Source organism: Capra hircus, chromosome 6 (genome assembly GCF_001704415.2).
Source record: "Capra hircus breed San Clemente chromosome 6, ASM170441v1, whole genome shotgun sequence".
NCBI classification, from domain to species: Eukaryota; Metazoa; Chordata; class Mammalia; order Artiodactyla; family Bovidae; genus Capra; species Capra hircus.
Genome location: NC_030813.1, coordinates 14,231,454 through 14,248,402, shown reverse-complemented (window position 1 = coordinate 14,248,402; position 16,949 = coordinate 14,231,454).

The following is a 16,949-nucleotide window of genomic DNA, read 5'->3' as shown; positions in this document are numbered from 1 at the left end:
TCAATGTTTATTTAATGATTACTGTGTGTACTAATCTAATGTTTCATCCAGGCAACATATAGATAAGGGTGAGAAAATGTATTTTGGCAGAAAGATCAGACTCAACCCAGAGCTGAGACAGCAAACAGAAACCAACACAATAATGTAAAGCAATTACCCATCAATTAAAATGAAATAAAATTTTTAAAAAAGAAGGAACTTCATAGTCCAGTGTACTGTGTTTGTATGCACAGGGAAATGACAGTGATGAACAAGAAATGCAGGTTAAGGCCAGTGTTTGGAGCACTCTCTGGATGCTGTGCTAAAAAGAAAAAAAAAAAATGGATTTTATCCTAGAGAAAAAAAAATAGAATCAGGTTAGGTTTCTTAGCAAAGAGTCATATTAATCAGATCTAATGCTTTAGAAAAATAATTAAGGTAGAAAAGTAAAAAATGATTGGAGTTAGTGTCTCTAGAATAAACAGAGAGAAAATAACTTAAAAATTAAAACACAGTGAGATTACTCAAATTGTTCAAGTAAGAAATGAAAGAAATTGAGCTTTTAAAGTGAGTCTGCCAGGAATGGATATAATAGGTCTTCAAGAAACAGAATTGACAGAATTGGATAGATTAATGGATACCAACAGTAATGACAAAAGAGAGGTCTTCAAGATATTCAGGTCATATCTCCAGTAAGTAATGTGTCTATAGTTCCAGAGAGAGAAGAGAGCCAGAAACAATGATAGATGATGGAGAGATGAGAGGCCATTGGTTGATGGCTAGAGTTCACAGTATTTCCACATAAATATATATATGATGGATATGGTAAGTATACACAGCATATGTAAAATGTGAGGGTGAGGATTAAGGGAAGGTGAGGCTGTTCAAGCAAAAATTTCAAATTCTTATGAAAGAGCTAGCAGTGAAGAACTGGATTAGCTTGAGAGAAACTGGATTTTTCATTTTCTTTTTAAAAAGATGAGAATAAACTTCTTTTTAATGTCTAAGAGAAAAGAAGCAAAAGGAAAAGGGACATATTTTTGAATATCCTAGACAGACAGTGACAGAGCCAGATTTAGGGGAAAAGGAAACCGGCCTTGAGGAAGAGCATAACAAGGGAGAACCCCAGAAAGGATATAAGCCTTGGTTGCCTGAGGCAGAAAAGCAAGGAAGAAACTGGGCAAGACAGAGGCTATTTCCAGCCACTGATGAGAAGAGTTGATGGGTTTTAACATGTGTCTGTGCCTGCACAGCATGAGTTTAATCATTTTGCTTCCTCTACAGCAAAGCCTGAGATGAGTTCATTTGCAAGAAGAGGGACAGTCAAGTTGGGATAGAAGCTTGAAGGAGGAAATACTGAAATTTCCCCTTTGAGAGATAGATAGAGACTGCAGAACAACCGTCAGGCTCAACTTCAAATGCTGGTATTCTAAATAGCAGAAGAGAGTTTTTTCCCTCCATCATCAGCCTGCAATTCTGGAGGAAGAGGTTTTCAGTTATTTCAATGCTGGACATTGCCTCCTGCCTGCGTGGAACAGTGAAAGGACGAAAGAACTAAGAATAGTTCGAAGACATTTCTTAAAATAGTTGAGCCAGGAATCTAAGACAAGAAGGAAGGAGGATGGATAACAATAATAACAAGGATGACGATAGTGGTGGTGGCACCACTGTGTAGCTTTTAGAGTGTGCTTGGCAGCGTTCTATGGATTAATTCTTTCATTCTATATAAAGCCTCGTCATGAATGCAAAAAATTAGGTTTAGTTCCTAGCCAGATGTACACTCCACATCACACTCGCATTTTTAATATGTTTTACTTGCAAACGCATTTGTGTGTAACACATCATTTCCAAGACACATGGGCAATTTGTTTTCACTTTTCTAATTCACATTCTAGATGGTTCCAGTTCAGCACTGGAAAATTTAGCTCATTTTCCAAACATTACATTAATGCATGATTTAGGAAGTAAACAAGAGTTGAAAACAAAATCCTCTTGGATATTCTGTTGTTTTAAAATCTGAAGGGTTCAGTAATCCTTTAAATCTGTAATCACTAAGAAGAAATCCATTGTCCCTAAACCACATGTAGCTCTCTACAGAAACCACGTAATGCAAAGTTCTCCAAAGAATAACTATCATTAACTGTGACTATGAACAATAACGGATCTTCCTTGTTGCTCAGGTGGCAAAGCATCTGCCTGCAAGGCAGGAGACCAGGGTTCAATCCCTAGGTCAGGAAGATCCTCTGGAGAAGGGAATGGCAACCCACCCCAGTATTTATCCTTGCCTGGAAAATCCCATGGACAGAGAAGCCTGGCGGGCCACAGTCCATGGGGTCGCAAAGAGTCGGACACAAACGAGCAACTAAAACTGCCACTGCTACTATGAACAATAACAGTACATTACAAGGCCACTTCCACATGCATGCTATTTTATTTGACATCATACAAGTCTTTATTCTCTTCCTTTGAACTGAAGTCATAGCAAATCCAATCACGGTAATAAAATTACCAGAGGTGAAAAAGCAGGTATCTAGTATGTAAAAATATTCAACAAGATGCATAAACAAGGAGCCATATTTGAATTAAAGCTGGCCTTCTAGGCACGTCTATCATGAAAAATTTAAAACCCTCAAATAATCTTTAAATGGATCTATTTTAACATGATTATTACAACCACCAAACTACATATATAATCTCTATGTTTGATTATATCACTAATATTAGAAAATATAGTACATTTCTTTGAAAAATTTTACATCTCATTGAAGTCATCACAGAGAAAATTTACTTAGTATATTTATAATAATTTATGCAATTTTGAATATCTATGATATTTGTTTCTAGTGAGCTTTTCTTTTCTAAAACATTATATATTTTAAATTTAAAGAAATGTGTCTGCTTTTATTATTATTTTGAGATATTTTTCACCATAGTAATCTTTCCTTTTCCCATCGCTCCTTTTTGAGATTTTTTTTAACCTTAATTCTATCTGTGGTGCCTTTAGTTACTTCTATTTTTGTATTTTGAAATTTTGGGGGGCCTCCATAATTTTCAACTAATCTTCTTGCATAAGATTAAATTTAAATTCTTCCTTGTAATGACATAAGATCTTTAGTAAATGATGCTATAGCTTATAATGTATTATGTTGATAATTATCAGCAGCACTTTAATTTTTGTGGAATTTCTCTCTCCTCTCTAAAAACTAAGAAACTTAAAATGAGCTCAGGGGTTTAGATGACTTGTTCAGAGTCACAGATCAAGGAACAAAGATCTCCTCATACTCAGAACCTTACCCCAAGAATCAAACACATAGAGAGGGCTGTACCCCAAATCTCCCAGCCTCATTCCTGAAGACCTCAGTCTCCTTAAGGTTAATTTTTGAAATCTATCTAGGATGGCATTTGTAAATTGTCAGAAGCTTGAGTAGCTGCTGTACAAAAAGCCTTCATGTATAAACATCTCCGAAACAGGCAAATGATAGATAACACTTGAGCATTTTTTATCTTCCCAGCTTCAGCCTTTTGCTAGCTTATAAATTTTTTAGAGGGGAGCTATAATGCTATTGAATTGATGACAGCAACAGACAAGAATTTGGAGACAGGAAGATTCCTTCAGACAGACATTCCCCAGACAAACTGATAGCACTTAAGAGTTTAAGTGACACCTCTTCTCTAAAATCCCTGCAACAAAACCCCCCAAAAGCCATCAGATCTCTTGGCATCAGGTGTGAACGCAACACAATTCATCCCTCGGATTATATCATATTACCCTATAAGCTTCTATGTTAACAAATCATATAGAATACAGCTCCGCTTTGTTTCCTCTGGAAAGTAATTAGGCAAAATCTTTTCTCTGATTTTCATTTACCTTTGATTGAAAAACAACTGGCTACCCAGAGGAATTTTCCATTTGATATTCAGCATAAGAAGTGTCTTTACTTTCATGTCAGTTGAAATATATCTTTTCGTTTGACAATAACTTGGACATATATACATATTTCATTGAAATGCAAATGAATAATGTATTAGAAGAAAATTTATAGAAAATACACATGCCTTTGTATGCTTTTTAATTTTTTACAATTTTAAAATGTCACTTTCCATTTACAGTTATTACCAAATATGGTCTTGATAACACCAAGACATTTTTCTAATCTATCACTACACTGACTTTTAAAGGGACTGAAATGGGACTATGTGCTATGTTTAAATTTATCCATGGTCAATAACCAGGAGGCCGGAGGTCCAGTACTGTCATAAGCCACACTGAAGGCCTAGCACAAGCTGCTTTTCTCTCTTAGTCAGTTTTCTCATTTTTAACACTGACAGGAGAGAACTAGGTGATTTTCATTTTCAGACCCTTTACCATCCTGTATTGTACATTCAGAGATAATATATTCCTAAATATTAATATATTCCTATATAAGCTATGGAAGGGAAAATTGCCTCAGTATCGGACCAGTCTGGTGGATGGCCGGATGGCTTGCCAAAGTACCTCTGGCCAGATGGGAGTTTTATGTAAAACTGATGCAGCCTTCTCCTGATTCAAAATACTCACAGAACTTCTGGAACTGCTTCAAAACAACTCTTACCAAACACATTTCGATGAGTTATGTCTATGCTGATCAGAAACATATGGATTGAATTTTCCTAAAGTTTAAAAATTAAATGCAAAGAGCATAACAAAATGAATTTTTCCAAAACTAAAAAATTAAATCGTGTAAGATGCAAGAAGCCACTGAGCTCTTCCCATCCTATACTGGTTCCCTCTGAGAGTGGCTCCTTGGCTAAACCATCCTTTTTTTTTTTTTTTCCTCAAATTATGATTATGGGATTGAATATTCACTTATTTTTACTTTTGCTATATTAGCTGGCATTGGAAGAAAATCAGACTGAAATTCATAAGCCCCACGTGTGAGCAGTTATTACCAGTACTCCTTTAGGTAAGATGGCCTCACTAACATTTGTCAGTAGCCTTGAAAACATGTCCTTTGCTAAAGGAGAACCAAGTCAAAGAGGAGAGATAAATAAGATCTATCACAATCAAAGATGAATGACTCCAAGTGCAGTTCTTCCCAAAAGAGAATTAGGACAGGGAGGATGGTGGGATACAATGATGCATTGTCTAGTATTGAATCAGTACGGTAGCTTCCAGCCATATACAGTTATTTAAATTTAAGTTAGTTTGACTTACATTAAAAATTCAGTTTATCAACTGCAAGAGCCACATCTCAAGCTCTCAATAGACACACGTGGCAGACAACTGCTCTCCAGGACGGTACAGATATAATACAGTTCCATTGTCACAGAAAGCTCTATTGACCAATGCTGGCCCAGTATAATGCCTAGCATGCAATAGCTGCCATATGAAAATTCAAGACACCAACTATAAACTAATAAAGACATTTTGAAGAGCTAAGATTAATTGAGTAAAGCTTGTTTTCAAAGAAAATAAATTTCCTTTTTCTGCAGATTTTTGGGCCATCTTAATATATACATTACATCAGAATAATCACTATGCTAGTCAGTTGATATAATTTAAGCAGCTTCTATTAATTACCATAAAACATCAATTCAGCTATATTTTCTCTCAGTTATCATTAAAATGATCTTGTATTTGTATAGATTTAATTATAGGAAACTATTTAGCATAGAAAGGATATTCATTTAACCTTCACAGAACTCTAAAATTAAGGATTATCATTTCTGTTTTGTAGAAACAGGTATGGAAACAAGTTAATGGAATCAAATGACACAGTTACACAGCTGTATTCAAATTTAGAGGAATCAAGGGATTGTTTATACTGCATGCATGCTCAGTCACTCAGTTATATCTCACTCCTTGCAACCCCATGGACTATAGCCTGCCAGGCTCCTCTGTTCATGTGATCTTTCAGGCAAGAATACTGGAATGCCTTGCTATTTCTTTCTCCAGGGGATCTTCCCAACCGAGGGATCAAATGCTACCATATAATAAGGGCCTAATAAATATTGCATTTTTGTTGTTGCTGCAGTTATAATGAAGAGAGTTACGGCCTGAAATCACCAACTGTAATAATTAGTTTTCAAAAATGGTTCCCAGTGAGGAATAAGCAATGAGCTTATTCATGTGTATGTGTGTGTGAAAGCTGCTCAGTCGCATTCGACTCTTTGTGACCCCATGGACTATACAGTCCATGGAATTCTCCAGGCCAGAATACTGGAGTGGGTAGTCTATCCCTTCTATAGGGGATCTTTCAAACCCAGGGATCGAACGCAGGTCTCCCACATTGCAGGCAGATTCTTCACCAGCTGAGCCACAAGTAAAGCCAAAGAATATTGGAGTGGGTAGCCTATCCCTTCTCCAGTGGATCTTCAGGGCCCAGGAATCAAACAGGGGTCTCCTGCATTGCAGGCAGATTCTTTACCAGCTGAGCTATCAGGGAAGCCCGAGCCTATTCATGTCTGTGTAATCTACTTACACACTGAATACTGGACTGACCTGTGACTGCCTTCAACCGAAAGAATGTGGTAGAAGTGACACACAATTCTAGCTTCGAGCTTAAGCCTTTAAAAAGGCCTGACAGCTTCTTCTCATGCACTTTTGCGAGCCTTTGAGCCAACTTGTAAGGAGTCTAGTTAACCTGATAGAGACGTATGGAGAAATCATGTGGAAAGACCACAAAGCGAGAGGGAAACCATGGAGATTCTATAAAGCAATAAAGAGGCCTCACCACCTGATCATCCTATCTGAACACAACCTTCCAGTCATCTCTCCCAAGACACTGGAAGCCATCTTTCACGTTCTAGCCATAGCCACCACTTGGCCACAGTCACACAAGTGACCCCAGAAGAAGAGTTGTCCACTGAGACTTAATCAATAGAAACATGAAAAATAACTAAATGTTATTTTAAGCCAACTGGTGGTTAAGTGGTTTGTTACAAATAACCAACAAATAACCAGAGCACCTAATACTTCTTGTAAAACTACATATGAATCTTCGAAATCATTGTAGTCAGAGATAATATTTAGGTTTCTCTATCAATTATCTTCTATTTGAATCATTCTCATTTATTATATCTGTCAAATATACCTCACATCTAATTTTTTCTAACACAGATTCTCTGCTATGTTAAAGTAAATCTACCTGATTTGCCATTCATATAACCTCTTTCTTCCAGTTTTACATCTTTGATTCACAACATTTTCATTATCTGTGATATTTCCCTTTTTCATAGAGGTCAATCTATTTTCACTTTCCTCTTCCTGGAAGACTTACTCCACTTTACGACTGTAGTTCCATGGCTCACATATACACATTTTGAACCACATTAATGCACTGATATATATTTATAGCAGATGGCTTATTTAGTATTAAGTTTCATTTGTGCCTCAATCTGATTTTGTCTTTGAAGAACAACAATGTAAACTTTTGTATTTTTATGCAGTACTTAGTATATCACAACAACTCTATATATAGATTGTCTCCCAGAGACACACTAACATCACCAAGCTCTAGAAACAGCTGACTATAACACCAATGTCAGTTCACTAACATAATAAGAAAAATGATTTTTAAAGTAACATCACTAGACTAGAATGATTTTATCATATTATGGTGGTTTTAACCTACAGGCAAACAACATGGGAAGCTAATTATAATCAAAAGCTTGCTTATTGAGGGTAGAATGTTTCTTAATACAATTTGATTGTATTATGGAATCTATCTAAGACAGTCTCATGTATCCATAGCCACAATAAACTTATACCCATTGCCTAGCCAGGCTCAGGTCAGGCATACTCTTTCTACACTGTGTTGAATAAATACTTCTTAACTGGATCTTTATTCATTCAAAAATAGTTACAAAGCATCAACTATATATCAGGCATTAAGGATAAGAAAAAAAAAATAAGACCTAAGGGGACAAAAATCCTCATCCTAATGGAAGTTACATTTTAGGAAAAGTTTCTGACTTACTGCTAAGCTCTCTAAAATAAATTCTTAAAAAAAATATTTTTTAAGTATGCTCATATGTATATAGCTATTGTTTTCTGTATTAGAAAATTTGTATTTTACCTGGAATTCTGAACCTATAAAGCTGTCAGAATAAGCAAATACCCACTGACACTGAGATGAAGAACTTCAGTTTGCCAGATGTGTAAACGGTTAGACCATACTTCTCAGTGCACTAGTGTAAAGCATTAAATCCTTGTATTAACAAGAATCATTACAGCCCTTTATTTCAAAAGCGGTTTAGAATTTTTAAAATAAACCCAAAGCAACCATCTAGTACAATCTATATTTTCTGATACATCCTTTAAACTAATGCTCATTTCTGCAAAAATCACCAAAACATCTAAATGAAAGGAGTTTATTTGGTTCAACCTAATGTTATCCCACTGCTGTCAGTTTTTAAGCCTCATCATCACCTAATAGGGAGCAAATATGTTATGCCTCTGACAACCTAATAAGGTATTCAAGGGATTTTAAAAATATTTAACTGGGTTTGGTAAAAATCCTCCCCCCCAACCCCCACCCCCTACTCTCTAAAAATATAAAGCCTTTAGTCTTCAGTAATACAGATTGAAGGACCTGAAAATGTCTATAAACACATTTTCCCTGCTTATCTAGGGTTCTCCTCTGTTCATTGGGATCAATGTTTAGATTGTTTTCAGAGAGGGGACAGCACCTTGTCAATGCCTGTTACATGTCAAAGGGTCATCTGAGCTTGAATCCACCATTGGAGCCTGGAAGGAATGCATTTACTTTTAACGGGCTGAAGTTTGGGCCTGTGAAAAATTATTATGTCAAGGTATAGCCATTTAAGGAGGGCTAGTGTAAAGTTACTCCACCATTAGGCCTGTGGACTGAAATGATCAGCACTTCAGGAAAACTTCTGAGTATTAAAGGAAACAGGAAATGATGACAACAAGGTAAATAACAAAATACCACCTATGGTGGTAATGATGTTAAAAACTGTGTTATGGAATTCAAAGGGTTCACAAATTTGGATTACTAGATGTGGTTCCTAAAAATATTCCTTGTTGTAACTTTGTGTTTTTCGCTAACAAAGACCCCTATAATAGAGATATTTTATCAGCATGTTTATTAACATCTTTCATTTACTATTTTATAAACAAGAACAAGACTCATTTAGTAGCTCATTTTAGTCTCCTATAGACTCCTTCTACTTACCAATTCAAGCATGTGACACATATTTCTTTGCTGAAAGTTTTTGCTACAAGGCTTTGTGTTTTTAATTGGAGGAAATTGCTTTACAATGTTGTGTTGGTTTCTGCCATAGCAATAACACGAATCAGCCATAATTAAACATATATCCCCTCCTTCATAAACCTCTCTCTGCTCCCCCCATCCCACCCCTCTAGATCATCACAGAACATCAGGCTGGACTCCTGTGTTGTATAGCAACTTCTCACCAACTATCCCTTTTATATGTGATGGTTTATATATGTTGATGCTACTTTTTCCATTTGTCCCACCCTCTCCCTCCCCTACTGTGGCCACAAGTCCGTTCTCTGCAAATACGTTCATCAATACAATTTTTCTACATTTCTTATATATGTGTTAATATATGATACTTGTTTTTCTCTTTCTGACTGACTTCACTCTATATAACAGGCTTTGGGTTCATCCACCTCTCTAGAATTGACTCAAATTCATTTTGTATTATGGCTGAGCAATACTCCATTGTATATATGTACCACATATCCTATATCCATTCATCTGTCGATAGACATCAAGGTTGCTCCCATTTCCTGGCTGTTGTAAATAGTGCTGCAATGAACACTGGGGTACATGTGTCTTTTAGAACTGTGGCTTTTTCAGGGTATATGCCCAGCAGTGTTGCTTCTGGGTTATATGGTAGATTTATTCCTTGCTTTAAAAATAATCCCCATGCTGTTCTCTACGATTGCTGGAGAAGTTTACATTCCCACCAAGTAGGAGGGTTCCGTTTTCTCCACATCCTCTCCAGCATTTCTTGTTTGTAGATTTTCTGACGGTGGCCATTCTGGCTGATGTAAGAGGATACCTCATTGCAGTTTTGATTTGCATTTCTCTAATAATTAATGATGGTGAGCATCTTCTCATGTGTTGATTGGCCATATGTATGTCTTCTTTGGAGAAATATCTGTTTAGGTCTTCTGCCTATTTTTTGATTGGGCTGTTTTGGAAAAAATCAGAGTTTTATGATCAAATTCATCAACCTGGTCAATGAAAAGTTATGTGTGGCTCAATTATGCATTAGAAAGAGCATAAAGTCAGACATTTATTAGCTGTTTCTCATAGGATAGGTACTTAAATTCTGTTCCCTCATCTACTAAAATAAGTATAACAATACTACTTCAAAAGGTTTTTATCAGAGGGAATGAGTGTGAAATGTCTCTAATGTTGCCAAATCCACAAAGGTTAACTACATATTTATCACAGAACTGTATGAAAGAATAAGTCATACTAGAAGTGAAACTGAAGAAATTCAAAAGCACCCAAAATACTTAATATTAATCATCGCCATCATGCAACCCCCACAGGTTTCCCCACAGGACTAAAAGGGTCACCATTCCATACTAAATCATTTTCATTAAGTGCACAAGCTTCAGGGGCTAAAAACAGTTTGATTTAGCAATTCAAAGGCAAAGGTACAAGGATTTCCTTAAGGTATATGTAAACATGGACTTAAGCCAGGAGCTCTGTAGGCCCCCAGGGCTGGCGCTTGCTTGCAAATGAACCCATCCTTTGGACAGAGAACGCCCTACAGCACTATAGTGTGAGATGCAGTCTTGTATGGAAGTTCCTGAGAGTCAGGTTCATATAGCCAAAAGAGTGCTGACAAAGATTTTTGAACAGCAAAGGAACTGGGGGCAAGGCTAACATCTATTCTGGTTTGGTTGGAGGGCAGTTCTTTACAAAATCATGGTTATGGGTTAAACGGTTTTCAAAAGGCAGAAAGCTGAATGAATTTTATGTTCCTTTCTTTTCTATTATCTTTCTAATATATCACCTAAATCCTTACTGTTACAGTCCCTTCCTCATCACTTCAGTGGAAAGAGAACAATCCAGAATTGGGTGAATTATTCCTAAGAAAGCCTGACCTATACAAAATCTAGTAAAAGGATTAGCATGGACTTCTTGCCTGCTGTGCTTTTATTTATGCACGGTTCATAAAGGCGCACTGCTGATTCCCATTTAGCTTGTTATCCGCTCTAATCCCATTATTTTTCTGCTACTGTTGCCTCACCCTGAAATGTTCAGTTTTTGTCCTTAGGATAGTTTTCTCCTCACAGGTGAATTGTTCTTTACTGTCTCTATCAGATGTCATACAATCTGTCAAAGGCTTTTTGAAATGCAATGTTCTTTCCCAGGATTTCACTTCCAAGGTACAGTGAAATGCCTACAAAGATCTGCACAACTGACAAATAAAATTATCATCAATATCTACTGAATAAACATAAAAATGGTTATGGCTTTATATAGATCACAGTGGATACCATAAAGGCATGTAATGCACTGTCCTCATTCAAACTGCCTGGTGAGGCCTGGTGGGCAGAAAAGACAACCACAAGTACCAAGCAGTATATGGAGCTCAAGAAAAGAGAGAGCACTCTGAGAAGCCAAGGTAGATAAAGCCTGGAAGAAAGGTTAGGCTGTTTTTGAGGGTAAAGAAGGGAAATTAAAGTGACAAGGGCAAGGGAAACGGTTTTGGCAAAGACAAAATATTTCTGGAGCCCATTTGGATCGTAATAAGAGAGCTGCTGCTGCTGCTGCTGCTAAGTCGCTTCAATCGTGTCTGACTCTGTGCAACCCCATAGACGGCAGCCCACCAGGCTCCCCCGTCCCTGGGATTCTCCAGGCAAGAACACTGGAGTGGGTTGCCATTTCCTTCTCCAGTGCATGAAAGCGAAAAGTGAAAGTGAAGTCGCTCAGTCGTGTCTGACTCTTAGCGACCCCATGGACTGCAGCCCACCAGGCTCCTCCATCCATGGGATTTTCCAGGCAAGAGTACTGGAGTGGGGTGCCATTGCCTTAGGATGCTTGAAATCAAGACTATACCCAGAGGCTTAGAGAGAGAAAACTTAGGGTAATGGGCTTGTGCCACATTATGGAGAACATTCTGTACTAGGTCAGAGCAGTCAGAAGTATTCAACAAGGTTATACTGTGTGGTAGTTAAAGTATAATCTGCAAAGATGAGTTCAAATCCATGCATTGCTACTAACTGGCTATGACTCCTTGGGGAAATTACTTTCATTTATTTATCCAGGTGTAAAGTAAGATTCTTAATAGCCTCCACTTATAGAGAATTCATGCGTATATAAGATACTACACGTAAGATGACTATTCCCATGAGCACTGCGGTGCCACTAAGGGTGTTGAAGAGCAAACATGTCTGATCCTTGTCATCGGGGATTTAGGGAAAAGAAGTTTGGATTTATTCAGTTAGATGAAAGAAAGCAACTTTTTTTTATTGTTCCTTTTACACAGAGAAGTATCAGGATGAAAACTAACTTGGAGGTAAATAACCTAATAATCTTGTAGTAGAAAATTTAAACACCTAAAGCATATACCTGCCAGGGGTCTGATAGCAGAAACATGATAAGGAGTTTCTAGTTAAATGTTATGAAAGATCAAAACTCTGGATTAAAAGATATGCCATTTATTTGCATATTTGGCTGTGATCTGAAGTAGTAAAATAGAAACATTATAGTTATAAGGGCAAATTTTCTTTCTGCAGGATTTACTGTAGATTGTTCAATCTTTATTTACATTCATTAAAGAAATGAGAAATCATTTACTGATTCATGCCTTAGACCTCCTGAGATTTAACAATTGATTATAACAACTTGGCACTAAACCACTTCTCTCAAGGCCAAGGAAAACTCAGGCAACTCAAAATCATATCTATAATCCATTAATTAAGCAATAAAGATAATTAATGGAAATAACACTGAGCTGAAGCCCAGTAGCTGCAGTAGGAGTCTTACTATTCCCATTATAACCTTGTAAAAATTCCATTATCTAATCTGGGTCCCAGATTCTTTATTCTGAATAAATGGAACCAGAGGTACTCAAAAGTCCTTCCAGCTTACAAATTCCAGGATTTTATGATGTAATTCAAAGAGCTGGTCATTCCAAACTACTTTGGTAGAGTGTGTTATTAATATGTTCTCTTAAAGGTTGGCATAAATTTTTTCAGTCATTTAATTAGAGGGCTCTACTCAATAACATAGAAGATACATATAGAACACAATATTTTTGCAGTGGTGTGTGGGATTCAGCCATTGTGAGAGCCTACTGCTAAAGTTTTAGGAATATTAAAAGCCCATTGACATCAGGCTGTTAGACTCCCATTGATCATGGTGGGAGAATTTATACCCTGCAAATCTGTAAATAACACAAAGTATGTTTTGCACTTTTGTTTGTCTTTTCTGGAGAGTCAGTTGTTAAACATTTATTGTAAGCACATTAAATGGAGTAAGTAAATCAATATTATCAAGCAACTAAGGTCTTCTGTTTTGTAGTTTTTGAATTATGATTGGCTCTGTGATAAAAAAAAAAATAGTAGGAACTGTCTCGAAGAGTAATTCAGAACAAATAAAGTACATTTAAAACAAAGTGCAACATGATGTCAAAAATAACAAAACTACTCTTCCATTTTATCTCTTTCCTATTGTCTCAAGATAATTCTGATTTGTATAAATGAGAGCTGCCAAGAAGACATGGACTGTTGCTCTATATCCCAGCTGGAAATCACAGTCAAGACAGCTAGTTCTTAATAGAGTGACTTTTCCTCAGTGGGATGTCCTAGGAAGTGGGTTAGCTTTAAGCAACATCAGGGGTAAACAAGAAAGCTCACCATAGCAGCGCTGACAGTGGTTTAACAGCAACCCACAGAAAGAGCTGAAGGCAAGCATTACTCCTAATAAATATCTTGATATTGAATCTAAGGGACTAAATTTGGTTTGCAAGATTGCCAACACATGTTACAATGCTTCCTGGGGTCCAGCACCACCACAGAATCATTCTAAAAGGAGCCAACAGTAGACGGTGAGAGAAGAGCTTTAAATCTGGATTTAATTTCTCATAAATGAAATAAATGTGCCTTTCTAAGGATTTTTGCATGCCTATTAACAAAGAAAGAGACACTGCAGATTTACAGGGCTAGAAGACTGAAGCTCCAACAGTCTTTGTTTGAGAAGAGTAAAATGTTAGAAGATAACTCACTACAAAATCCTGCCAGGACCCTTAACATGATGATTAACTTTGCTTTGAAGAGAGGGACCAAGTACAATAATCCCAGGAAGAGTTTATCTCTTGATTCTTTTTCTTTTTCTCACTGCTTTTTATTAAAATGTGTATTGTACAACAGCAAGAATAACAACAAAAATAACTGACATTACTACTCCTTGGCACCTCATCTGATGTATGGCTGTGTAAGAGTCTCAGGTTGTGAGTGTATTCTCAGTTATGAGTGTAATTTTTAAAGAAAGTTTTTAAAAGAAAAATGGCTTAAGGACCTAGAAAAATCAAAGTATATATCCTAAAACATTTTTTTTTCTATCAGGTGTGTGAAGTATATATACTCCCATTGTATTCAAGACGGAATTTAGACTTAATTTCCCATTGCTAAGAATCAGTTCAGTTCAGTCACTCAGTTGTATCCAACTCTTTGCAACCCCATGGACTGCAACACGTCAGGCCTCCCTGTCCATCACCAACTCCCAGAATTAACTCAAATTCATGTCCATTGAGTCGGTGATGCCACCCAACCATCTTGTTCTCTGTCGTCCCCTTCTCCTCCTGCTCTCAATCTTTCCCAGCATCAGGGTCTTTTCAAATAAGTCAGTTCTTTGCATCAGGTGGCCAAAGTATTAGAGTTTCAGCTTCAGCATCAGTCCTTCTAACAAATATTCAGAAGTGATTTCCTTTAGGATGGACTGGTTGGATCTCCTTGCAGTCTAAGGGACTCTCAAGAGTCTTCTCCAACACCACAGTTCAAAAGCATCAGTTCTTCGGTGCTCAGCTTTCTTCATAGTCCAACTGTCACATCCATACATGACTACTGGGAAAACCATAGCCTTGACTAGACAGACATTTGTTGGCAAAATATTGTCTCTGATTTTTAATATGCTATCTAGATTGGTTATAACTTTCTTTGCTAAGAATAAGGCCTGTAAAATGAGCTAATCACTCCTTTATGGCCCAATCAAGCCACATCTATTAGAGCTACTAGTAGTAGCAACATTTTGAAGAGTAGACCATTTGGAAATCACCAACATTTACTAATTAGTTCCATTAACATTCTTAGGAAATAAAATAATAAAAAGATTTTGTATCCAATGGAAAAAAATTTAAAAGTTAGTGAAATTTAGCTTGAAAATTAATGTTGATGTATCATGCCTTACTCATAACTCTGTTTTCTTTTTATGATACCTATGTATATTGAATCCATAAGAAAACATTTCCTGAGATAAAATGAATAAAAGGGTAGAAAACTGTCTTAAAAAGGAAGGCATCAAATCAAGCTTTCCAAGTGTAACTTTGTTCTCTTATTGGTGTTGGTTATTGTCACTATTATTATTATTCTTTATTAACATTATTAAAACAATACAGTGATATACTTTTAGCAGAAAAATGAGTGGTTTCTCTCATTCTGACATAAAATTATCATAAAACATGAAGTCTCCTCTAATGCTTATAAAAGAGAATTACTGGTTGTGTCTAGTGATTTTCATTTTTGTTGGAGTAGTTATATCTGTCAGTTGGGCTGGGGAAAAAAGAACCATTTATAAAGTATAAATGTTCACTTTGACATTTTCATGAAAATTTGGCAATGAAAAAAAAACCTGTAAACAATTTATGTCTAATGTAGAGGATTCCTGCTGCTGCTACAAAACAAAAAAGTAACCACACCAAATGCATTATAGACATCACACTAACCAAGGCTGACAGTGCTAGGTTGGGGAATCAGACATAATCTTATTATTTGGCTATAGTTTGGACAGCTTCTAGGCATGACTTAAGAAACAGAATTCAAAACATTATTTTCTAAAATGGCAGTTTCCCATTCAAGCTTCTGTTTCTAATTTGTCTTCTCCCTCACACTCCCTTCCTCTCCCTGCTCCCTCCTTCTCGCATCCTCTTCTTCCTCCCATGGTTACCTCGTTACTTTCCTCCTGACTTCTTGGTCAGCTATTTTTGAAGTGGTAAAATACTTCCTTGGGATTTCCTGTTTGCCTATTATAAACCACATGCAAATTATCTCAATATTATGCTAATCACAAAAGATTGGGTGGGCGAATGACTCTCTCACATGTAAAGTCATTGTTGTGCAGGGTGTGGGGCCAACTTTTTCTTAAATGAATTTACTAAGAGTCATTATCGAGAAACTAAATCTTTGGAAACATTTACACAAAACATGGTGATAGTGGGAACCAGATGCTTTCATTTCTATTACAATGCTTTGGGGAGTTGGACCTTTTTTTTCCTTTTTTTTTTTTTCCTCCTCTCTCCCCTGGTATAAAGAGCAAGTTTCCACACTTTATCATGGACATGTTGCAGTAAACTGTGTCAAAGTCTGCTTCCACTAATCTGTGGCTGTTATTAATATCAATGGAGAAGAGCTATAAATTCCACCCTGACATGGCTTCAGTAGTGTGAACCCCTAGATCTTCTCTAATCCCGAGATTAGATACTGAAGTGCCGTTTCAATTGCACGATATTATCACATCCTATCACTTGGTCCCGTTTCAGACTGGAGCATTTATTGACAATACTTTCCAAGCTGTTGCTAAGTTGTGAGCACTCCAGCTTATCTGCTGCTCCTTTTACAGCCTTAACTAGCAAGATTCTCTCAGAAGAAGTGTCCTGCTAATAATGCCACCAAAAACAATCTGCTTGTTTTCATCCCCTTTAATACAAAAGGTCCTTAATAGTCACAAACACTTATTTACTCTCAATCACTCTCAGTGAAA